This window comes from Bombina bombina, chromosome 2 (assembly GCF_027579735.1).
Source record: "Bombina bombina isolate aBomBom1 chromosome 2, aBomBom1.pri, whole genome shotgun sequence".
Classification (NCBI taxonomy): Eukaryota; Metazoa; Chordata; class Amphibia; order Anura; family Bombinatoridae; genus Bombina; species Bombina bombina.
Genome location: NC_069500.1, coordinates 1,388,824,999 through 1,388,850,946, shown reverse-complemented (window position 1 = coordinate 1,388,850,946; position 25,948 = coordinate 1,388,824,999). Strand labels below are relative to the sequence as shown.

Sequence of the window (25,948 nt, the reverse complement as noted above, 5' to 3'; positions counted from 1 at the left end):
TCATGAAAGCCTGAAACCAATTAGTGAATGTTTTAGGCAACTTCCGATAACATTTTTTACACTCCTCCTCCTCTTTTTTAACCGAATCCTTCTTTGAATCCTCCAGGATTTCAAAAGACTGGTCAAGAGGCAGCAGGGAGAAAAGTTCAATAAATTCCCTCTTGAATATCTTGTCCCTAAGCTCATCCTTCAAGTGCATACCTAAAGGACCAATCGAACAAAGGTAAGACCGCGACATCGCTGTGTCCGCCACCTTAAGCTCCGATCCGCCAACCACTTTACCGCCGCCCACGCCTGCCAAAACCACCGCACTGGGAACCTGACTACCGCTAGGCCCAACCAAATAATCCCCGCTCATCAGAGCACCCACCGGAGACTCCTTCACCAACGAGGGCCCAGGAATGGGTCCCGCCTGGGGGACCCACACCCTTGCCGCCACTGACAAAGCAGGCCCGCCCTGTCCCTCCAGTTTTGCCAGTAACTCCCGTAAACCCGCTAACAATGACCCGACACAGATTCACTACTAGGGACACTCCCATACCTCAATACAGATGTAGCACCCCCAGCTGACCCAATAGCCATATCACCTGAACTTGCATCCGTTGTTGTTTGAACACCAACGACGACGCTGTCAACCATTTCTCTTGACTGTAGCCTGCTCCTGCGCTGCTCCGTGATCACACCTTCTCTATCTGACATCCAGGCAACAACACCCCGTACCGCTGAATCCACCTGGGGCGGATGCCGTACAGGACTCTGCAAAACAGAGACAGGTGAAACCATATTCAGGGGCAAATACCCCCCTGTCTCCCCCTAGTTTGGCTGGTACCCCCAACCTTAGCACTCCCTCTACCTCTTTTTGGGGCTGTCCCTCCAAAACCCACTGACCCTGTCACATCAGGCAGTGGCCTCCTACATGTTCTCCCCCTACCCGCCCCCAAATGTCCCCCAGGCCTACACGGCCATCTTTCAGTGGACCAGGCACCCCTAGAAGTGGCCATAGATGCCAACCCCCCACTATATACAGGCCCCCGGTACCTCCACCTGCCGTACCCACCAGTTGAATTTGACCCAAGGGACTAGGACCCCAGACCAAGGGACTCCGTCATTAGGCTCAATGCGAATTGACTCCGTCCATGAACCGTGGAGGCCGAAGGATTTATCCTCCCGGCCGTCACCGACATTCTGCTCCTCACGAGAAAGGCCAGCGGGATCCCCAGGCCGTTCATACAGGCGGTCTACCTTTGAAAAAGAAACAGAAGAGTGTGACAAATGTCCCGCCCTCTCCCACCTCTAAACACAGGAACCCTCCCCCCAGAAACATCAGAAAAACCCACATCCCTGCGCACATCAAAACCCCTATACCCAGAATGAATCTATCCGACTACACCCCGAATGTGCATGAATTGGAGGTCCTGAGTTTGGGCTTGACTTTTGTACCAACGGCAGATTTCAATTTATTTGGAACTTTACTTGATGTAAACAAGCTCATTAGAGACTTGACATTAAAATGTTTTTAAGTCCCACCCCGAAAGGGGGGAAAATGAGAGTCTGGACTTCATTCCAATAGATACAGTTGGAGGGGAGATAGGGCCCCTGAGGGATGGTACTCCTAGTTTTCAGGAAGCATGTGATGTTAAGATTTTGGAATCACTCGAGGAGGAGGGTATAGAAATGAGGCATGGAGGTGCCAGGGCCCCTAAATTTAGGGAAAAATCTTCCTTCTACCCTATACAGAGTAGGGGTAATATCCTCGAGAGATTCCAAAAGAGAGTTTAGGAAGATCTTACATGCCTCTATTATAAATCTGAAAGGGGCAAGAATAGAAACATCACTCACAAGCAGAAGAAGGCACTCAACAGTTTGGGCAAAAATGATAACATCATCATCAGGGCAGATGATAAGGGCGGGGCCATAGTCCTCATGAATAAAGGTGATTTTATAGCGGAAGCAAACAGACAGCTAAACAACACAGAGGACTACTTTAATCTTCCCAGTGATCCCACTAAGACCTACCAGCAACAATTGGCCTGCCTTGTAGATGATGGAGTAGAGCTAGGCTTTATAGATCTTGACACTAAAAAGTATCTGCTGGTGTCAAACCCTGCCATTGCTACTTTTAACCACCATCCGAAGGTCCACAAGTCAGTGGAAAATATACAAGGGAGGCCAATAGTCAGCGGGATTGGGTCATTACTGGAACATCTGTCAGAGTGGTTGCACAACATCTTGCAGCCCCTGGTGAGCACCCTGTGGAGCCATTTGGCAGATACAAAGCATGTATTAAATTTACTTTGTGACATCAATTGGCAGACAGGCTACAGATGGCTCACAGTGGATGTAAGATCCCTCTACACCACCATACCTCATGAAAAAGGTCTTGAGGCAATACGATTCTTTTTGGATAATCACCATGGTGAGAATCTGACTTTTGTGGATTATGTGGTTAAAGTTATGAGGTTCCTCCTGACTCATAATTATTTTAAGTTTAGGGGAGATTTTTTCCTCCAGAGATGTGGGATCTTTGGAGAGAACAATCCCTATAGGAGAGAAATAGTACTGTATGGTCGGTACATAGACGACCTCCTGTTCATCTGGGGGGCCAGGATAAGACAATGACACAGTTTATTAGCAATCTCGACAATAACAACATGGGTATTAGCTTTACGTCAGAAGTCCAAGATACAAAGATACAATTTCTTGATATTACACTTGAGAGTATACCCGGCCAGAGGATTAAAACGGAGGTGTACCATAAACCTATTGCAGGTAATTCACTTCTTCATGCCTCTAGCTGTCACTCCCGAGGGATCTTTGGGGGTGTAGCTAAGGGTCAGTTCATCCACCTTAAAAGAAACTGTACTGATCCGGATATTTATGAAAAACAAACGGATGATCTAACCATAAGGCTTAAAGAAAGAGGCTATAGGATTCATACTATTTCCAAGGCCAGGCACACTGTAGAAAGGATTACCAGGGAGAGCCTATTAGGCCATGGAAAAAACTTTCAAAAAGGATGCAAAAGTAAAATCACTTTTACTACTGAGTACTCAAAACAATACAGAGAAATATGTCAGATAGTGGATAAACACTTGCAACCCTTGGCAGCCGATGATGGCTTGATCAATGAAGTTGAAAAGGGAGTGAGGTTCTCCTATAAAAGAAACAGGACGATAGGGAATATTGTTGCCCCGACCAGGATCAAGAATAGGGTTCCTTCCAACTCCTCATGGCTAAGATGTAATGGCACATTCAAATGTCACCATCACACCTGTGTGGCTTGTGAGAGAGTAAGTGTAGGGGATACATTTTGTTCTGTGGTGACTGGTGAAAACTTTGGAATCAGGTTTTGCCTGAACTGCAGACAAAATTTCATAATTTACCTTATCACTTGTAAAAAATGTGCCCTTCAATACGTAGGGTTAACTACCAGGGAAGCCAGGACCCGAATAAAAGAGCATTTGTCAGACATCAGAGCAGGTACTCTAACCACCCCACTCATTAAACATTTTTCAGGTGCCCATCAGAAAGACCTAAGATTTTCCTCATGAATGATCATTGATAAAGTGCCTCTTACAAAAGGAGAAGGTGATAGGGTACGTAAATTAGGGGAAAGGAAGGCCTTCTGGATTTTCAAGCTGAGAACGCGAACTCCAGAAGGTCTCAATTCTGAATTTGACTTAATTAATTTTTGGTAAATTCAAAGTTACCCATTAACAGTAGTTTTGAAATATCCTCCTGTTTCCATTTTGTCAGATTTATGTCCATCATGTAATTTAGTATTTTGTTTTTGCAACTAGTTGTTATATATCGATCCCAAGTTGCTTTATCTAACTCCACCCCCCCCCCCTTATAGGCTTAGGGTGTTATAAGCTATGTAATTTACCTTATCACTTGTAAAAAATGTGCCCTTCAATACATAGGGTTAACTACCAGGGAAGCCAGGACCCGAATAAAAGAGCATTTGTCAGACATCAGAGCAGGTACTCTAACCACCTCACTCATTAAACATTTTTCAGGTGCCCATCAGAAAGACCTAAGATTTTCCTCATGAATGATCATTGATAAAGTGCCTCTTACAAAAGGAGGAGGTGATAGGGTACGTAAATTAGGGGAAAGGAAGGCCTTCTGGATTTTCAAGCTGAGAACGCGAACTCCAGAAGGTCTCAATTCTGAATTCGACTTAATTAATTTTTGGTAAATTCCAAGTTACCCATTCACAGTAGTTTTGAAATACCCTCCTGTTTCCATTTTGTCAGATTTATGTCCATCATGTAATTTAGTATTTCGTTTTTGCAACTAGTTGTTATATATCGATCCCAAGTTGCTTTATATAACTCCCCCCCCCCCCCCTTATAGGCTTAGGGTGTTATAAGCTATGTAAGTCATGTATATGTTATCTTAACTTCTTGCATGAATAGCCAAGTCATTTAAATCAAGTTGGAATCCCCTCTTACTGGGGCTCTTGACTATTGGGCTGTTTGTTAAGTCTTATAGACACTCCACCAAGGGTGTCCCATTGTATTTTATTTTTATTTTATTAGCTCCTGGCATCTGCCACTTTGGCTATGAGCCGGGGGTCCCTGTGTGGACTCATTATGGAGTCAACTATATACTCACACAGGTTTCCAATAGTACATCTCACTTTTAGCCTTTGAAAGGGTTAATCCTCAATTGGGGGGGTCATTAGCAGGTACTCTCTGTAGGGCTTTTTTCTTATGCAATTATATCTACGTGCCATAGACCTTACTTACCTTTAGCGGTTTAGTGTATCAATAGCTTTAGGTTCTCCGCTAGATAACTCTGGCAGGAGTATTATATATATATTCATTTTTCCATATACTTTCTCAGATTTGTTTAGTCAGAAGAAATTAGTTTTAGATACTAAGGATAACAATCTAACAAATAAATTAATGACTTTGGCTACGTTAGACATTTTACACGGGAGGGGGCGTAGGAGTGAGCATTATCCTGACTGGCCAAATAGCTAGAGGGCGTGAGAACCTGATAGCCAATCAGTATGGAGGCTTCCCCTTTTTAATTTCACGTGTGTGTTTATTATTTTAGTATGGTTATGAGTAAGGCTAATGCCGAAACGAGTCAGCCATAATATCAATTAGAAGCCTCCTTTTCACCTTTTCTCCCCCGGAAACACTGTTCTCCGTCACTCAATTTTTTACATTGTTTGTTTCTTTTGGATGACAATTCCAATAAATCTTTGTGCTCACCTTGCTACCTGTGCTTCTCATATTTTCTGTGGATATCCCTATACCCAGACCCAGAGGAATTAATCTGGGACCTAGACCCATGAGCCTCAGGAGAGGGGGGGGGGCATATTCCTCACCAGAAGAAGGTGACAGACATAAAGCCATATCTCCTTGAGGGATGGATACCTCCTGAACTCCCCTAAATATTTCCCCCAGCTCCCCCTCTAAATAAATATCCTCATCCTCCCCCCAAAAACCAGCAGTTTGGCCCCCATCAGAACTGCCACCAACAACATAAACAGAGCCTTCATCCCTGTCCAGAGAAACCCCCACCATATCAGGCTCACCCCTACAGGCCTCATCTATCACGCCCCCCCACTTGAACAGTCCCACCCACAATAGCAGGCCCAACCGAGCCGTCCGACACCTCCGGAGCCTGCCCCCTCAAACCTGCAATATCCCCAGGCTCCACGTGGCCGTGAGCTGCCATCCCCGGAAGAGACTTACCATCTGAAGCCATATGGGGACTAGCACTCTGGTCCAGATCCCTGCTGCTCACTGGTCTGGAAGGGACTGTCTCCACGTTACTCTCCGCTGCCGATGCCACCACTGAAGACGAACTCCGACGGCCAGGAATGGAACTAGCTCTCTTCAAGCCTGCCAACTACCCAGCCGGATCCAGACTAAGACGGACAGGAGGACGGGACTTCTACGACGATTTGGGCCTTACCGCCACAGCTTCCACAAATGGAACTGGGACCTGCTCACCAAGAATGGAATGGATCTTCTCCTCCAGCCAGGTAGGTCCCTTGGACACAGCAGCCTCCCGGATGTGGCCCAACAGCTCCTCTAAGGAAGCCATCACTAAAGGCCGGAGTGGGAAAAGACGCACTGAACACTGAAGAAATGATGGGGTATAATAATGAAGTAAGATTCACAAACGGTACCTTTTTATATGTTATGGGCCTCTACCCTATGCTTCACAAACCCCTTCAGCTTCTACACAACATTATAACCTGGGTGGGGGCTAGAGCACAATAAGACCCACTAAAAGTGTGTGGGGTGCTCAGGGACACACATTTAATTTGCAGGTGGGTTCCAGGGAAACACTATAAAGATGGGGGGGGGGGGCAATTAAACATATTAAAGGTATAGGGGAGCACAGTGTGCACCCTAAATGTGTGTGTGTGTGTGTGGGGGGGTCAAGTGACCTACACTAAAGGTGTGTGGGAGAAGTGATATACACTAAAGCACTGCAAAGTCATTATGAAATAATCGGTAATAATTTTATTTATATAAAACACAACATTTTGAGACTACATATATATTTCAGACTAAGTATAAGATGATGTCAGTGACAAACAGGCATTACCATATAATATATAAAATCTAAGGGATAAAAGTGCCATTGTCTTTTTCCTCCTTTCCTCCCCCTTTCTTCCTCCTTCCCTTTTTTTCCTTTTCCTTTAGTGATGAACTGTTGACATTGCACCTACACAACAAATATCCTTTTGTCAAGTTCAGGATAATATTTTCAATATGAGTTCTTCCACTTGTGAGGGACAGAAGAGGGAACAATAGCATTCAATTATATTCTAGCAATAGTATGACCATTGTATTAAAACAAAGTCATAGATTGATTTAAAATAAGTGTTGGAACTCCACCACACTACAATATGGATATAATTATATATAAGATTTCTTGTGAAACAACTTCCTAGCCATCCATTATGCAAAGTTTGTGAATAAACTCTGTATCGATAAACATAATAGGACACGGGCTAAGAACAAACCCAGCAGTAATCCATTATCAGCTCTTTATTGTAGTAATAAGGTCTTTTTGAAGGCTGTGTCCATAAACAAAATAATGACCACAGGCTAAGAACAAATGCAGCAACGATCCAGAACACCAATGTAAAACACAGACTGAAAGATTAAAAGTTCACGTTCTCCGTAAGATGAATCTATCATACAGAAAAGGTTTTACTCACCCCCATATGTGCAATCCTTATCTAAATGAGTCCAAGGGTGACACTGCCAAACATTAACTCTATATTACTAGGTGCAAAGACAACTCTTACGCCATGCACGTGTAGATCTGTAAACTGCCGTCATAATGACCTCTCAGGCGAATACCAGCTGCCCTTCGCTGTCACCACATACTATATCCTCAGTGCCTGTAGTGCTTAGCTTTGTAACCAGCACCCACCTCTGCCTGCTCTTCTCTTTCTAATTTACTCCTATTATCAGTTTTTCTTCGTTCTCTTGGTATCTTTATTTGGAAAAGCAGGAATGTAAGCTTATGAGCCATCCCACCAATCATCAAACACTACCCAGGTGCTAAAACAAAGACGGAGCGCCTCCTAAGCTTACATTCCTGCTTTTTTGAATAAAGATACCTAAAGAACGAAGAAAATTTGATAATAGGAGTAAATTAGAAAGTTGCTTAAAATTGCGTGCTCTATCTGAATCATGAAAGAAAGAAAAAAATGGGTTCAGTATCCCTTTAATAAAGGTTTTAACTATGTATTTACTGTAAATATTTCCCATTCCAATGTTCTGGACATTGGGGAATATGTTCTAAGTATTTACAAATAGACGCCTAGATTACGAGTCTTGCTTTAGCCTTAAAAAGCAGCGTTGAGAGGTCCCAACGCTGCTTTTTTACGCCCGCTGGTATTACGAGTCTGGCAGGTACAGGTGTACTGCTCACTTTCTTTCTGTGACTCGAACATACCGCAAATCCACTTACGTCAATTGCGTATCCTATCTTTTCAATGGGATTTTCCTAACGCCGGTATTACGAGTCTTGGAAAAAGTGAGCGGTATACCCTCTCCTGTCAAGACTCCGAACGCCTTTAAAAGTCAGTAGTTAACTAAAGTGCTATAAAGTACACTAACACCCATAAACTACCTGTTAACCCCTAAACCGAGCCTCCCCCCACATCGCAAACACTTAAATAAAGTTTTTAACCCCTAATCTGCCGACCGGACATCGCCGCCATTAACCCCTAAACCGCCGCAATCCCGCCTCGCAAACACTAGTTAAATTTTATTAAACCCTAATCTGCCGTCCCTAACTTCGCCAACACCTACCTACATTTATTAACCCCTAATCTGCCGCCCCCGTCGCCGCCACTATATTAAATGTATTAACCCCTAAACCTAAGTCTAACCCTAAACCTAACCCCCCCTAACTTAAATATTATTTAAATAAAACTAAATAAAATTACTACAATTAAATAAATTATTCCTATTTAAAACAAAATACTTACCTATAAAATAAACCCTAAGATAGCTACAATATAACTAATAGTTACATTGTAGCTATTTTAGGGTTTATTTTTATTTTACAGGCAACTTTGTATTTATTTTAACTAGGTACAATAGTTAATAAATAGTTATTAACTATTTAATAACTACCTAGCTAAAATAAATACAAATGTACCTGTAAAATAAACCCTAACCTAAGTTACAATTACACCTAACACTACACTATAATTAAATTAATTACCTAAACTAACTACAATTAATTACAATTAAATTAAATAAACTAAAGTACGAAAAACAAACAAACACTAAATTACAGAAAATAATAAAATAATTACAAGAATTTTAAACTAACTACACCTAATCTAATCCTCCTAATAAAATAAAAAAGCCCCCCAAAATAAAAAAAATCCCTACCCTATACTAAATTACAAATAGCCCTTAAAAGGGCCTTTTGCGGGGCATTGCCCCAAAGTAATCAGCTCTTTTACCTGAAAAAGAAAATACAATACCCCCCCAACATTAAAACCCACCACCTACACACCCAACCCTACTCTAAAACCCACCCAATACCCCCTTAATAAAACCTAACACTACCCTCTTGAAGATCACCCTACCTTGAGACGTCTTCACCCAACCGGGCACAAGTGATCATCCAGACGGCCAGAAGTCTTCATCCAGGCGGCATCTTCTGTCTTCATCCATCCGGAGCGGGTCCATCTTCAAGCCAGCCGACGTGGAGCATCCTCTTCAAACGAAGTCTAACTGAAGAATGAAGGTTCCTTTAAATGACGTCATCAAAGATGGTGTCCCTTCAATTCCGATTGGCTGAGAGAATTCTATCAGCCAATCGGAATTAAGGTAGAAAAATCCTATTGGCTGATCCAATCAGCCAATAGAAATGAGCTTGCATTCTATTGGCTGATTGGAACAGCCAATAGAATGCGAGCTCAATCCTATTGGCTGATTGGATCAGCCAATAGGATTGAACTTCAATTCTATTGGCTGATTTTTTTCCTACCTTAATTCCAATTGGCTGATATTGAGGTGAGATGTGGAGCTAAATTTTGCTCTCCGCTCACTTTTTTTGCGGCTAACGCCAGGTTTAGAAAAACCTGTAATACCAGCGTTGTCTTAAGTGAGCGGTGAGAAAAAAATGCTCGTTAGTACCGCAAGCCTTACCGACAAAAACTCGTAATCTAGCCGAGATATTCTTATATATGTATATATCTGTATATATCTATACCAATATATAATCATCTATATATAGGTATAAATATATATTTGTGCAAAATACCATCATATATACTGTATATATAAATATGTATTAAATAGAACGTATTCTGCTATGTGAAATATTCTTATTTTCATGTCGGGTTAGCGCACTTCAGAACATGGGATCGGGTTTGCGTGCCAGTAGGGAGTTTGTTTCCACTTTTTTTTGCTCCATTCAATTCTATGGGGGAATACGTTATCTTGCGCAATATCCTAAGATCAGCTTTTTACGTGCGCAAGGTAAGCACAGTAACGAAAACAGTTTACTTTCAACTCATAATACTAGCGCAACCCAACGCGTGCAAAAAGCTTACTTCTATCGCAGTTAACGCTCGAGTGGGGGTGTTAAATAGTGCTCCACTTGTAATCTGGCCCTTAATGAGAATAAGTGGTCATGAGGTGGGTGCACACCAGGTAGGAGAACAATTGAAATAATATAGGGGTGATTTTACAGTTTGGTTATGATTAAGACCATTCATCTGACTTCATAAGACCATTGTCAGGGAACCACCAAGAATCAGACAAAGACGTGAAATGCTAAATTAATCACACCTTTATTAAAAAATAACAAAAAATAATAAAGAGTCCAAAAGCAAAATGACAAGCCAGGAGTCAAAGCCAGTGTGGGTAGTCAGACAAGCCGGGTCAGGAACCAAAGCGAGTAGTCAGACGAGCCTGGGTCAGGAACACAAAGATCAGCGAAGTCAGGACCAAGCCAGGGATCAGGAACCAGAAGGGACGTCAAACAAGCCAGGTAATACACAGTGAGTCAAGAACTCACAGAGAAGTCAGAGACAACGCAAGGGCAAAGGCAAAGAGGACTGAGGCAGTTAAATAGACGTTATACCCTCTGCTACAAGCAAGGGGAGAAGACAGGTGAGTCTAATATGGCAACCAAGATAAAAAGCAGCAAATAACTATAAAAGTCAGGGAGAAACTCACAACCATAAATTAAACCTTTTTTGTTATTTCATACAGACCCTAATGAACATAAGCATAACCCCTGATGTGTTGGTTGAGGTCCTAAATTAAATAAACATTATAGGGTGCTGTATGACTGCCGACATCCTGAAGAGTGGCGAAAAGCCACTACCAGTGTCCTGCAGCTCCAAACAGGGATTTTACTCTGTGTGAGGGTTAACCACACAGCGCCCAAAGCTTCATCTCGCAATATTCATGCCAGGCGATATGTTAAAAAAAAAGTGAGCATACCTCCACCATACAGGAGATGCGTGACATTTTGTGTAATGTTGATTCTTCCAAATGAAATAGTGGCGAGGCATGTATGTGTCAAAAAGCTTAAAGGGACACTGAACCCAAATCTTTTCTTTCGTGATTCAGATAGAGCAGCAATTTTAAGCAACTTTCTAATTTACTCCTATTATCAAATTTTCTTCATTCTCTTGGTATCTGTATTTGAAAAGCAAGAATGTAAGTTTAGATGCCGGCCCATTTTTGGTGAACAATCTGGGTTGTTCTTGTTGATTGGTGGATACATTCCAATAAACAAGTCCTGTCCAGTGTCTGAACCAAAAATTGGCTGGCTCCTTAGCTTAGATGCCTTCTTTTTCAAATAAAGATAGCAAGAGAATGAAGAAAAATTGATAATAGGAGTAAATGAGAGAGTTACTTAAAATTGCATGCTCTATCTGAATCCCGAAAGAAAATTTTTTTGGGTTGCGTGACCCTTTAACATTGTATACAAATTATGTTTAGATAATTCCAACAGAACTGTAAAGCGTTCTCATTGTGATACTCAGTGTTTTTTTGCGAATGTGTGTGTAATAGTACATGTTTTGTGTATTTTGACTCAATCAAACCACCTTTCAGTTTGTGAGATAAAGCTGTGAGATCTGTTGGGTGAAAATGTTTAGGGAATATGCTGGCGGAGAACTCTCATTTACACCTATAGAACACCCCTGTTTAGCCCTCGTAGAAAACTGCACAAAGTTTTTTTGCATGTGCAGTGTAGTCTTATTACAAATTTTACTGTTTTTTTTATCTTTACGAATTTTAACTATTTAGTTATGAATTTAAAAGTAATTTAACAATACAATTTTACTGCTTCTTTTTATTTCAACATATCATTTATTTGTTTTATATCATTTTTAAATTACATTTTTTTATCTCTATTGCATACATTGCGTATTCATCACCATTGCATACTTAAATGCAGAGAACCTCCCTTTTGCAAGACTATTATCAAGGTAAAAGATGCCTTTAATTAATTGCAGGGTGTCATGTACTTACCCGCAGCACCACTCCTGTTTTGGGTGAAAGGCTGTGGTCCGTCTCCCCGGCCTCTGCATCCCACGTGGAGGAAAGCCAGGGCTGGATACCTGCTGCACCTTCTCTCTAGGTGGGCGCAGCATTTAGTTGCCTAGATTTAAAGGGGCCATGTCCTTATTACCGGGAACTCCTACCTGGAGACTATTGGAGTGGGACTATAAAAGGTTACTCAGCTCATCTCACTTGTACACTAACCTTGTACCTGTGTATGTCCACCTGGTTCCTGAAAGTCACGCATACTTACATAATACCTGTATATGCTCACCTTGTTCCAGAGACCAAGCATACTTACCTGATACCTGTGTATGCTCACCTTGTTCCAGAGAACAAGCATAATTACCTGATACCTGTGTATGCTCACCTTGTTCCAGAGACCAAGCATACTTACCTAATACCTGTGTATGCTCACCTTGTTCCAGAGAACAAGCATAATTACCTTAAACCTGCTGAGTGTCCTGTGTCTGCTATACCAGTGACAGCTTTTCTCAAACCAACTGCACCTGCTGTACATACCTGGTATCCCATGACAGTCTCTCTGTCTATACCCAGTGAGTGTATTGCACTATTTGAGCTTCAGTGTCCACTGGACTTAGTTACTGCAACTTTCTGAGGCTTGCTGAAATGTAACTGGACTATAGTGTTTAACCTTGGGCCTATGTTTATGCTTGTGGTTTCTGCGTTCTTTAAACTACTAATGTGTCTTCTTTGCTAATTATTCAGCAAAGCTTCTTAAAAGACTTCCTTTGTTCAGTGTTTCTGTTCCTTCATTCTGAGTTCCACACACCCTAACCTCCTCACAAGGGGCTTCAGAGTACTGATGAGAATTCTTACAGAATCTTGCCAGCCCAGAGACCTTAAGATAATTGGGCCTATAATTATCTAGACTAAGTATTGCAATAATTACATGTTCTGATGAATTAGAGCTTTTAATTTTTATAATATATTTAATGCCCCTTTAAAATGTAGCAATTTCCAAAAGGCACACATTCTATTGTTCTAACTTTTGTGTAACTATATTTTATTAAAGACATTATTTTGCATAATTTTCTTTACTGCTCACGAGCAGCCCCTTAAAGTACAATAAAGTTGTTACAATAAAAGTGAAAAAAATGAAAATGACGAGGGCAAAACAAGCAACCAATGGAAAAACAAATAGTAAATACCTGTTAGAGCAATACAATTGTGAAACTCATTAACAGAGGAGGTAGTGAATGCCAATACCTTAGATACATTTAAAAATGGTTTAGATATATTTCTGGCTAGAAACAGAATTCAGGGATATGATTGCATGTGTTAAACGGCTCACCTTTAATAATATGATTAATTGAAGCTCAACTGAAGCTTTTTACGTTACAAGATAAAGATGAAAAAATGAGATGAGAACATTGTAGCAAAACTAATACAAAACCAATAATATCCCCTCTTTATAATTTGCTGCAAAAAGGGTAAAAAAAAAAGCAAATAAGAAAAAGAATTAGGTTGAAAACCCCAAAAAGAACTAAACAGTCGAAACAACATGAGGAGCAATCTCTAACTGTAGAAAAAGTTGACCACAAAGACAAGGCAGGAAAGCAGGTGAGTTGTGGAAAACCAGGAAAACAAAGTATAGAAGAACCAAAAGACAAGGTGGAGAAGAAACAATCCAAGCTTCTGATTGACCAATGAACTTGAAGATCAGATGATTACGTGCCCCTGTAACATACAAATGGAAGTTTTTAACTTCCTTGTTTAGTGGACTCCTTCAGGAATACACTTTAAAAGCTATTACACTGGTCTTGCATTATTATGTTTCAGTGATGTTCCTCAGCTATACAACCTTCCATTTCTCAGTTTTACCACCTTTTTTCCTCAGTTCCTAATCATATACTCCAGTGACAGGCAATTGGTATAACTCAGTAGATAATGTATGCTGCCCCAAGTCCTGAAATAAGCCATATAGTACTTTTGGTACTACATTTGGTAAACGGGTGAAGTCCAGATAATCTGAAGTGCAAAACAAAGATTCTGTTTTATCTGGTGGGTTAAAATGTGACATTATTTCCTGTTTCCAAAAGAGATTGGGGCAACTGGAAAAGCCACCCATGGTATTAGACAGTTCCTGGATTACCTGTTGCCACTAATAATAGAGAGAGATATATAGATAGATTTAGACTCAATCCTACTAATTGTCTCCATAGAACCCATGTTATCTCTCACTCTATACATCAGACCTTTCCACTGAAAAAAACATCATACTTACAGTAAGACTTATAAAGGCTCCTCCTGCAGCTGCAATATGGAGCTAATTCCAATCTTTCTGATTTTATTTACTGGCTGTTTTTCATCTCCTACTGTGTGTTTTTTCAAGCTTGGAGCAGAATATGTAATTAGAATCAATTTAAGGTAACAGAAATAAAACATATCTACTGTGACGGATCCCCGTCTACCCCGACTGGGTAGCTCCGCCAAACGAGTCCTTCCTCTACCTGGAACAAACGGCTATATATTTTTCCTAGAGTCGCCACTGTTCAGAACTTTTCTCCAGTATTTGTATAGTTTACCGCATTAGTAAGAATTCATTATCTCTTCAGTTATCATTCTAGTATGGATAAGGTTTCTTATACCACACATTTACACACAAATGCAATTGTATTTTAGTTAATATACATTATTAGGTTTATCCCTATTTTTATCTTTTTTAGATTATCGCCTAGTTTACGAGTTGTGCAGTAACAGGGGTGCGTTGCTAACTTGTAGTTTATTCTCAAAAAAAATTGCGCTCCACACTGCACACCAATACCAGCGCTGCTTAAAGAGACATAAAACCCAATTTTTTTCTTTCATAATTCAGATAAAGCATAAAATTTTAAACAAATTTCCAATTTACTTCTATTATCAAATTTTCTTCGTTTTCTTGTTATTCTTTGTTGAAAAGCTGGGATGTAAGCTCATGAGTGTGCACGTGTCCACAAAACTATATAGCAGCAGTTTTGCAACCATGTTATACATTAGCAGGTGCACTAGATGACAGCACTATTTCCTGTCATGTAGTGCTTCAGGCATGTGCACGCTACCTACCTAGGTATCCCTTCAACAAAGAATAACATAAGAACGAAACAAATTTGATAATAGAAGTAAATTGGAAACTTTTTAAAAATTGTATTCTCTATCTAAATAATGAAAGAAAATTTTTGGGTTTACTGTCCCTTTAAGTGAGCTTTGAGCTGGTTGAACGTGCTCATGCACGATTTCCCCATAGACGTCAATGGCGAGAGCCGGCTGAGAAAAAGTCTAACACCTGCAAAAAAGCAGCGTAAAACTCAGTAACGCAGCCCCATTGATTCATATGGGGAGAGAAAAGTTATGTTACACCTAACACCCTAACATGAACCCGAGTCTAAACACCCCTAATCTTACACTTATTAACCCCTAATCTGCCTCCCCCGACATCGCCGACACCTACATTATACTTATTAACCCCTAATCTACCGCTCCGGACATGCCGCCACCTACATTATACTAATGAACCCCTAATCTGCTGCCCCCAACATCTACATTATATTTATTAACCCCTAATCTCCCTCCCCCAATGTCGCCACAACCTACCTACATTTATTAACCCCTAATCTGCCGCCCCCAACGCCGCCGCCACTATTCTAAATTTATTAACCCTTTAAACCTAAGTCTAACCCTAACCCTAACACCCCCTAACTTAAATATTATTTAAATAAATCTAAATAAAATTACTATCATTAACTAAATTATTCCTAACACTAGACGACAATTAAATAACTTACCTGAATTAAATACAATTAAATAAATGAAATACAATTAGCTAAATTACAAAAAAACAAACTCTGGTGCTATTGAAGTCCCATAGAAAATAGCCTTTACGAAATTTACGTAAGTTGGTTTGCGGTAAGGCCAAAAAAGTGTGCGGTACACCTATACCTGCAAGACTCGTAATAGCAGCGGGCGTAAAAAAGCAGCGTTAGGACCTGCTTTTTTACCTTAACGCACAACTTGTAATCTAGCCGTATATGTCTTAGACTCCGTTTACCTAAACGGACTACATATGATAGTGTCAGTCAAATTTTTAATATTCTCTGACTGATATTGCCATATTTTTCTGATTATATATTGTGTTCCCGCCTCAGATATGACAATCTCGGGAAGAGAATTATCACATACATAACAATCATTTATTGATAAATATATTCGTATTTGTATTTTATTGTATGTTTCACACTACACGTTTTGAGGGGATATTTCCCCACTCTAAAGATGACGTATAGACTCACAATAAGTAAGGTGTGACGTCACTTCCGGTAATGGCGTTTAAATATCGGACTGGCAACAGGTGGTTAAATACCTCTCTATAAGACCTCTGAAGAAGTCTGCAGGAAAATTATGCAGAAGAAACGTGTTAGGCATTTTGTTTGAAGTCCACCCTGGCTGCAGCATTAGAACCTTCCATAAAGCAACATGTACTGACCACACATCCCACAGGATTTCCCTTGCATTTTTTAGTGACTTTTACGTTTTTTAATAAATTTACATCTGAATCTGGGTTGCGCTGTCTACCTATATATATATATATATATATATATATATATATATATATATATATATATATATATATATATATATATATATATATAAAATATATGGGATAATCTCTTTAATATTTAGAACATATTTCCTTATGTGCAGAACATTGGAATGTGAAATATTTACAGGAAATACATAGTTAAAACCTTTATTAAATATGAATATTGCATAGTTAAAACCTTTATTAAATATGAATATTGCATAAATATGTTTTAGAAGTTTTCATCTACTTAACGCCTTAACGACCAACGACGTACAGGGTACATCCTACAAAAAACGGTTGTTAATGACCAAGGACGTACCCTGTACATCGTTGGTGTTTTCAAGTGGTGGAAGCGATCCTGATCGGTTACAGACACTTTCATGTTATTGCAGTGATGCCTCTATATTGAGGCATCCTGCAATAACATTTTTTAGCCATCCAATGCAGAGAGAGATACTCTGTGGCCCTCTTTGCAATGGCCATCGATGGTCGCGATCGTTGGTGGGTGGGAGCCATTGCAGGGAGGCGGGTGGGCGGCTATCAATGGTGAACTACCGGCAGGCAGTGTGAATTCACTCGCCGGTGCGTGCGGTAGTGTGCGCGCGTATGCGCATGTGCACCCGCGATCTGCTCATATGAGCATATAAGAAGTGGTGGGAGAGGGTGGTAGGAGAGGGAGGGGGTTAATGATTATGAAAAAGGGATCTGGGAGGGGGTAGAGAATTGAGGGTGGCAGCAGCTACACTACAGAAAAATATTTATAGAAAAAATGGACAAATGTATTCAAAAGTGGGTACTGGCAGACAGCTGCCAGTACCCAAAATGGCAGCAAATAGGGAGCGGGGGAGGGTTAGAAAGCTGTTTGGGGTGGCTCAGGGAGGTTGGGTGGTAAGGGGGGATCCTACACTGCAGAAAATATATAATTAAAAAAAAATAAAAACAAGCACAAACTTTTTATACTGGCAGACTTTCTGCCAGTACTAAAGATGGTGGTGACAATAGTGAGGTGGGGGAGGAAAGAGAGCTGTTTGAGAGTAGTCAGGGAGGGATCAAGGGGTGGGATGTGTCTGGTGGGAAGCTGATCTCTACACTAAAGCTAAAATAAACCCTTCAAGCAAGCTCCCTACACTGTCAGAAAAAATGTGCAAACATTGTACCTTTAGGGGTAGAACAGCTTGTCACTGGGGCAGTACCCTCAAAGGTACACCCGCTGTACCCTTTAACATGGGTACAAATTGGTACCCTTGCAGATTGTACCTTTTAAAGGCAAATATGTACCTTTGGTGACTAGATTGGACCTCAGTGCTATGATACCATATTGTACCCTTAAAAAATCTGGCCTTTTAAGGGTACTGCCCCAGTGACAAGCCATTTGTACCTCATGATGGCAAATTTGTACTCAACAAGGCATATTACAAATGCTGTTCCATTAAATTTATTATATAATATTCATATATGCATTCATTTAATGTGTACTTTTTCATACAGTATTACAATAGCCACACTGCAGTTTTATAAAAGTGTGGATACTGTAGCCATATAGCAAATCTAAAGACTGCTACAAAACCACCTGAAAGAACCCGGCTAATCAACCAGTTCCAAAAAGAGCTACTCTCCATACTCAGTGTGTTTTATATCTCTCTGTACTAGACTCTACAAGCACCCCATTAAATTTAGGGTGACATGCCACATAAAACATAAATATATACGGCCAGATTACGAGTTTTGCGTTATGAGCTATGCGGTGCTACCGTGCAGTTTTTTCTCACTGCTCACTTAACTGCAGCGCTGGTATTACAGGTTTTTACAAACCCAGCGTTAAAAGGCAAGAAGTGAGCGTTGAGCAAAATTGAACTCCATACCGCACTTCAATACCAGCGCTGCTTAAGTGAGCGGTGAGCTGGTTGTACGTACTCGTGCACAATTTCCCCATAGACATCAATGGGGAGAGCCGGCTGAGAAAAAGTCTAACACCTGCAAAAAAGCAGCGTAAAACTCAGTAACGCAGCCCCATTGATTCCTATGGGGAAACACATTTTATGTTTACACCTAACACCCTAACATGAACCCCTAGTCTAAACACCCCTAATATTACACTTATTAACCCTTAATCTGCCTCCCCCGACATCGCCAACACCTACATTATTCTTATTAACCCCTAATCTGCCACCCCCAACGTCGCTGCCACTATATTAAATGTATTAACCCCTAAATCTAAGTCTAACCCTAACACCCCCTAACTTAAATATTACTTAAATAAATCTAAATAAAATTACTATCATTAACTAAATTATTCCTATTTAAAACGAAATACTTACCTATAAAATAAACCCTAAGCTAGCTACAATTTAACTAATAGTTACATTGTAGCTAGCTTAGGGTTTATTTTTATTTTATAGGCAAGTTTGTATTTATTTTAACTTGGTAGAATAGTTATTAAATAGTTATTAACTATTTAATAACTACCTAGCTAAAAAAAAATACAAATTTACCTGTAAAATAAATCCTAACCTAAGTTACAATAACACCTATCAAAAAAAACCAAAATACTAATGGCACTGCACAAATTTACAAAATAGGGTAGCCTATTGTTCTCTGGACTGGTAAATGTACTTTGTTTGTATAAATCTATCTATGATCCAGGTTTTTTATCTTATAGAGTGGCTGAGGTGCTGTGTACTGGTTATTTGAGACAAAGAGTATCAATCCTAGGATTGATGGAATGTACACCTGTGTAGCACTCTTTCCCTATTTAACAATGGCAAGAGTTGGACAAGGTATAGTAGTCTAGAATAGGAGGAGTAAGTGGGGATGAATTAAAATATAACCTTTATTGGTAAATTTAAAAAAAAAGCAACAACAAACACAATCTACATACATACTAAGTTAAAAATTTTTAACTTAGTATGTATGTAGATTGTGTTTGTTGTTGCTTTTTTTTTAAATTTACCAATAAAGGTTATATTTTAATTCATCCCCACTTACTCCTCCTATTCTAGACTACTATACCTTGTCCAACTCTTGCCATTGTTAAATAGGGAAAGAGTGCTACACAGGTGTACATTCCATCAATAACACCTATCACTGTACTACAATTAAATAAATTAACTAAATGAAATACAATTAAATAAATTAAATTAAATTAGCTAAATCACAAAAAAACAACACTAAATTACAGAAAATAAAAAACAAATTACAAGATCTTTAAACTAATTACACCTAATCTAATAGCCCTATCAAAATAAAAAAAAGACCCCCCAAAATAAAAAAAACCCCTAGCCTAAACTAAACTATCAATAGCCCTTAAAAGGGCCTTTGCGGGGCATTGCCCCAAAGAAATCAGCTCTTTTACCTGTAAAAAAAAATACAAACAACCCCCCAACAGTAAAACACACTACCCACACAACCATCCCCCCAAATAAAAGCCTAACTAAAAAAACCTAAGCTCCCCATTGCCCTGAAAAGGGCATTTGGATGGGCATTGCCCTTAAAAGGGCATTTAGCTCTATTGCAGGCCCAAAGCCCTAACCTAAAAAATAAACCCACCCAATACACCCTTAAAAAAATCCTAACAATAACCCCCGAAGATTCACTTACCGGGAGAAGTCTTCATCCAAGCGGCAAGATGTCCTCAATGAAGCCAGCAGAAGTGGTCCTCCAGACGGGCAGAAGTGGTCCTCCAGACCGGCAGAAGTCTTCATCCAGACGGCAGCTTCTATCTTCATCCTTCCGACGCGGAGCGGTTCCATCTTCAAGACATCCCGTGCGGAGCATCCTCTTCAAACGACGTCTTCTTTGGAATGAATATCACTTTAAGTGACGTCATCCAAGATGGCGTCCCTTAGATTCCGATTGGCTGATAGAATTCTATCAGCCAATCGGAATTAAGGTAGCAAAGATTCTATTGGCTGATGCAATCAGCCAATAGGATTGAACTTCAATCCTATTGGCTGATCCAATCAGCCAATAGGATTTTTTCTACCTTAATTTCCGATTGGCTGATAGAATTCTATCACCTTTCCCGTCGATCTGTATCTGCTGCACCTCTCTGCGAGTCCCTTCATTGTCTCCCCATTCACAGCAGAATTAAATTCAAAATTCTCACCCTTACATACAAAGCTCTCACCAACGCCACTCCCCTCTACCTATCCTCTCTAATACACAAGTATACTCCAGCCCGTCCACTAAGAACCAACAATGACCTGCTCCTTGCATCCGTGACTATCACCTCTTCTCATGCTAGACTGCAGGACTTCTGTCGTGCAGCACCTACCCTCTGGAACACTCTCCCCCATGCTGTCAGGCTTTTCCCTAATCTGTCTTCCTTTAAATGTTCCCTGAAGACTTTTCTGTTCAGGGAAGCCTACCACCCAACTCAATAATAAATTAATTTTACTTACCTAACATTTCCCTCATCTAACTCTGTATTAACATATTTCCCAATCTTGCAGTCCTCACCTCCTGTTTCTCAACCTCCTACCTTTCTAGATTGTAAGTTCCCATGGGAATAGGACCCTCAATCCCTCCTGTATGTGTTTGTACATTTTGTCCTGTCTCTTACAAGTCTTGTATTGTTTTATTTAAATGGATTGTATCCATGGACAGCGCTGCGGAATATGTTGGTGCTTCATAAATAAAGTATAATAATAATCTTGAATGACGTCACTTAAAGTGATATTCATTCCGAAGAAGACGTCGTTTGAAGAGGATGCTCCGCGCCGGATGTCTTGAAGATGGAGCCGCTCCGCGTCGGAAGGATGAAGATAGAAGATGCCGTCTGGATGAAGACTTCTGCCCGTCTGGAGGACCACTTCTGCCCGTCTGGAGGACCACTTCTGCCGGCTTTGTTGAGGACATCTTGCCGCTTGGATGAAGACTTCTCCCAGTAAGTGAATCTTCGGGAGTTAGTGTTAGGATTTTTTAAGGGTGTATTGGGTGGGTTTATTTTTTAGGTTAGGGCTTTGGGCCTGCAATAGAGCTAAATACCCTTTTAAGGGCAATGCCCATCCAAATGCCCTTTTCAGGGCAATTGGAAGCTTAGTTTTTTTTAGTTAGGCTTTTATTTGGGGGGTTGGTTGTGTGGGTGGTGCGTTTTACTGTTGGGGGGGTTGTTTGTATTTTTTTTTTACAGGTAAAAGAGCTGATTTCTTTGGGGCAATGCCCCGCAAAAGGCCCTTTTAAGGGCTATTGATAGTTTAGTTAGGCTAGGGTTTTTTTTTTATTTGGGGGGGCTTTTTTATTTTGATAGGGCTATTAGATTAGGTGTAATTAGTTTAAAGATCTGTAATTTGTTTTTTATTTTCTGTAATTTAGTGGGGGTTTTTGTGATTTACCTAATTTAATGTATTTAATTGTATTTCATTTAGTTAATTGTAGTGTAGTGTTACAGTGTTAGGTTTTATTTTACAGGTACTTTTGTATTTATTTTAGCTAGGTAGTTATTAAATAGTTAATAACTATTTAATAACTATTCTACCTAGTTAAAATAAATACAAACAAGCCTGTAAAATTAAAATAATCCCTAAGATAGATACAATGTAACTATTAGTTATATTGTAGCTAGCTTAGGGTTTATTTTATAGGTAAGTATTTAGTTTTAAATAGGAATAATTTAGTTAATGATAGTAATTTTATTTAGATTTATTTAAATTATATTTAAGTTAGGGGGTGTTAGGGTTAGACTTAGATTTAGGGGTTAATACATTTAATATAGTGGCAGCGATATTGGGGACGGCAGATTAGGGGTTAATAAATGTAGATAGGTGTCGGCGATGTTGGGGCAGCAGATTAGGGGTTAATAAATATAATGTAGGTTGCGGCGATGTCTGGAGCGGCAGATTAGGGGTTAATAAGTATAATGTAGGTGGCGGCGATGTTAGGAGCGGCAGATTAGGGGTTAATAATATTTAACTAGTGTTTGCGAGGCGGGAGTGCTGCAGTTTAGGGGTTAATATGTTTATTATAGTGGTGGTGATGTCCAGAGCGGCAGATTAGGGGTTAAAAATGTTATTATAGTGTTTGCGATGCGGGAGGGCCTCGGTTTAGGGGTTAATAGGTAGTTCATGAGTGTTAGTGTACTTTTTAGCACTTTAGTTATGAGTTTTATGCTACAGCGTTGTAGTGTAAAATTCATAACTACTGACTTTAGAATGCGTTAGGAATCTTGGAGGTAGAGGGTGTACCGCTCACTTTTTGGCCTCCCAGGACAGACTCGTAATACCGGCGCTATGGAAGTCCCATAGAGAAAAGGGTTTACAAAGTTTCCGTAAGTCGTTTTGCGGTAAGGCCAAAAAAAGTGTGCGGTGCCCCTAAACCTGCAAGACTCGTAATACCAGCAGTAGGGAAAAAGCAGCGTTAGGACCTGTGAACGCTGCTTTTTCATCTTAACGCAAAACTCGTAATCTAGCCGATAGAAAACAACAAAATAATAAAATATAACTCTAACGAAAAGAAGGGGGATTCTGGGGAGGGATAAATGATAAAACTCACAACCATACATTGAATTGTCACTCTATGCAAAATATATGCAAATTAATCTATTTGCCCAGTACACATTTTGGTGATGAACCTGCTACCAATAGATGGAGCTGTTACACATGTCATGGAACTTTCAACCAACAGATGGCGCTATGGCGTGTAACACAATGTCCATGTATGTGACTGGGGAACGGTTACAATTTTATTTTATTTTTTTAAATGGTTCTTAAACAGTTCTTGTTTATTTTATAGAGTTTAAAACAAAAAAAATAATTGTAATTTTAGTTAATACATTTGCTTTATGTTTAAGAGTTAACATCTTGATGCTCTAAATATAAACATTTAAATGTTAAGTGCTTGTTTCCTGTTTAGAACCAGCAACACAGTAACATTGAATATATGGGTTATTAAGTTGTTGTTTTTTGCTTTACCCGCTTCTTGCATGTTACCAACAACAATTGAACATAATTATTTTGCTGTACAAAATGCATGTTGCATTCATTTTGGGTGACTGCCAGTTATGTGAATATAAATAACTGAGGTGTACAAATTATATGGACTTGCAGGGTTTGGCAGTCTTGAACCACCCACCCCCTCAACCTTTTAGTCACACAAGTAATTGTACCTTTTTTGGGGATTAAATGGTACAGACATGGACCCCTTGACAGTTGGAAACATATTTGTACCTTATTTACCACTAAATGTTACATATTAGTTCCTTAAGGTGTAATTATGATCCATTGAGGGTACAACCACAGCAGTTGTACCCTAAGTGTTCACAAACGGACCCCAACTTTACTCTTTTTTCTCACAGTGTACAAGATACCTAATTAACCCCGTCACTGCTGGGCATAATACAAGTGTAGAGCGCAGCAGCATTTAGGGTCCTTCTAATTACCAAAAAGCAATGCCAAAGCCATATATGGCTGCTATTTCTGAACAAAGGGGATCCCAGAGAAGCATTTACAACCATTTGTGCAATAATTGCACAAGCTGTTTGTAAATAATTTCAGTGAGAAACCTAAAGTTTGTGAAAATGTTAACAATTTTTTTTATTTGATCGCATTTGGCGGTGAAATGGTGGCATGAAATATACCAAAATGGGCCTAGATCAATACTTTGGGTTGTCTACTACACTACACTAATGCTAAAATTAACCCTACAAGATGGCGTGCAGGCAGAAATTTTGTAGCTAACGAAAGTAAAATCCACTAGGAGTCGACTGCCAAGTTCTGCAAGTACGGGACCTACGTTCCTTTGGCATACTGTGATACAGGATCTCATTATTGAAGACGTACTTACAAGGAGAGGTATTGCTTTTGGGCTTTAACGGAACTGCTATATATATATATATACACATTGTTTGCACTTGGCACTTTAGGATGCGGTGTGTATAGTCATGATGACAGGAAATGCCTACCCTAAATATATGTATACAATAGAGTATCTTTAAATATATAAAAGAGTGCTGAATTCCCTTACTTTTACACCAGGAGTCAGGACTCTCATATCCTAGGTGTCTATCTTTTTCGTTCTAAAGAATATGTGGCTGCAGCTCTCTAGGTGAACGCGGTTGCGTGCGTCCTAGACTTAAAGGGGCAATGTCTTAATTACAGGAAATCCCAACTGGGGGTCTCAGGTGTGGGAGTTCCTATAAAAGCTCACTACAGCTTAAATGTAGCCACCATTCAGCAAGTTCTACCTAGCTGCTGAACCAAAAATGGGCCGGCTCCTATGCTTGCATTCCTGCTTTTTCAAATAAAGATAGCAAGAGAACAGAGAAAAAATTATAATAGGAGTAAGTTAGAAAGTTGCTTACAATTGCCTGCTCTACCCATATCATGAAGGGAAAAAATGGGTTTGAGTCCCTTTAAACAACGCACTTTTATGGAATGTAAGATTATTAATTTTTTAATACTTTAATGTATTCGCTTTAACTGTCCCTGAACTTGAATAAGTGGTTATATCCCTTCCAAGTTTGTCAACGACCAATGGAACAATATGAGTTTGGCGGCTACATATAACACCATTGCTTCCGTTCCTTGTTTATATAGAAATGTTTATCTGGGCTGAGATATACAACACTGGTACTAAAGTACACAGCTTTTGTTTTGGTTTCAGTTGCTGCACAGTCACATTCCCACCCAGTGTCAATTGTCAAACAGTGACTGTCACCTTCCTCCCCTGTCAATTAGCTGGGGAGGCGGGTAGTACCATTATGCTTCTGAAGGGGTTTTTATATTTTCTGTCACCTTAATCTATTTATAACGTTGCAGCAATTCGGCTTAGTTTACATAATCTATTAAATATAAATGCGTGCTAATAATTTCAGTTAGATAACATGTAATACTGACCACAAATCGTCTACAAACTTCGTCTGTCCGAAGAAAATGGTACAGACCGTTGCTGGGGACTCTTGCTTGTGGGAGTTTTCATTGTGTTCAGGGTACGAGCGTTGGGAAAAACTGGAGCGTGCGACTAGAGTGCACGCGGTATTAACCCGTAGGGCGGAAGCAGTTGCTATAGTTACCGTAGAGGATGCTGTGCTATGTATAATCCGCTCTGAATGAACGGCCAGTGGCAGCAGAATAGCAAAACTCTGTATATTTATAGCTTTCCTCGGGGAATGCCTCATTAATCTAAGTCTGTAGAAAACATGAGCTTTAACCCGTTAGCTGACACAGTGCTGCATCAAATTCGCCAGCAAACAAGAATGTAACCTAACCTGAGGTGTTATATGCAAAACCATAGTTCCCACGACTAGAGCAGTGCTTGTTTTATAGATAAATAATCGTAACCAAAGCAAATATTTGACTAAAACGTAAATATTGTTTTGCTCAACTCTATCACAGTATCT

At 39.9% G+C, this 25,948-nt stretch overlaps 1 long non-coding RNA gene across 2 annotated transcripts; it reads right to left on the bottom strand.

Moving 5' to 3' along the window:
* Positions 1-598: 598 nt before the first annotated feature.
* LOC128648316 (uncharacterized) lies at positions 599-25,534 on the bottom strand. 2 transcript variants are annotated; one of them, XR_008400572.1, is made up of 3 exons: positions 25,446-25,534; positions 1,058-1,242; positions 599-756 (listed from the first exon to the last, which is right to left on the bottom strand). It is a non-coding gene; the product is annotated as an uncharacterized LOC128648316 (long non-coding RNA). The 2 variants fall into 2 exon arrangements; XR_008400571.1 differs by lacking the exon at positions 25,446-25,534 and adding an exon at positions 7,199-7,234.
* Positions 25,535-25,948: the final 414 nt, after the last annotated feature.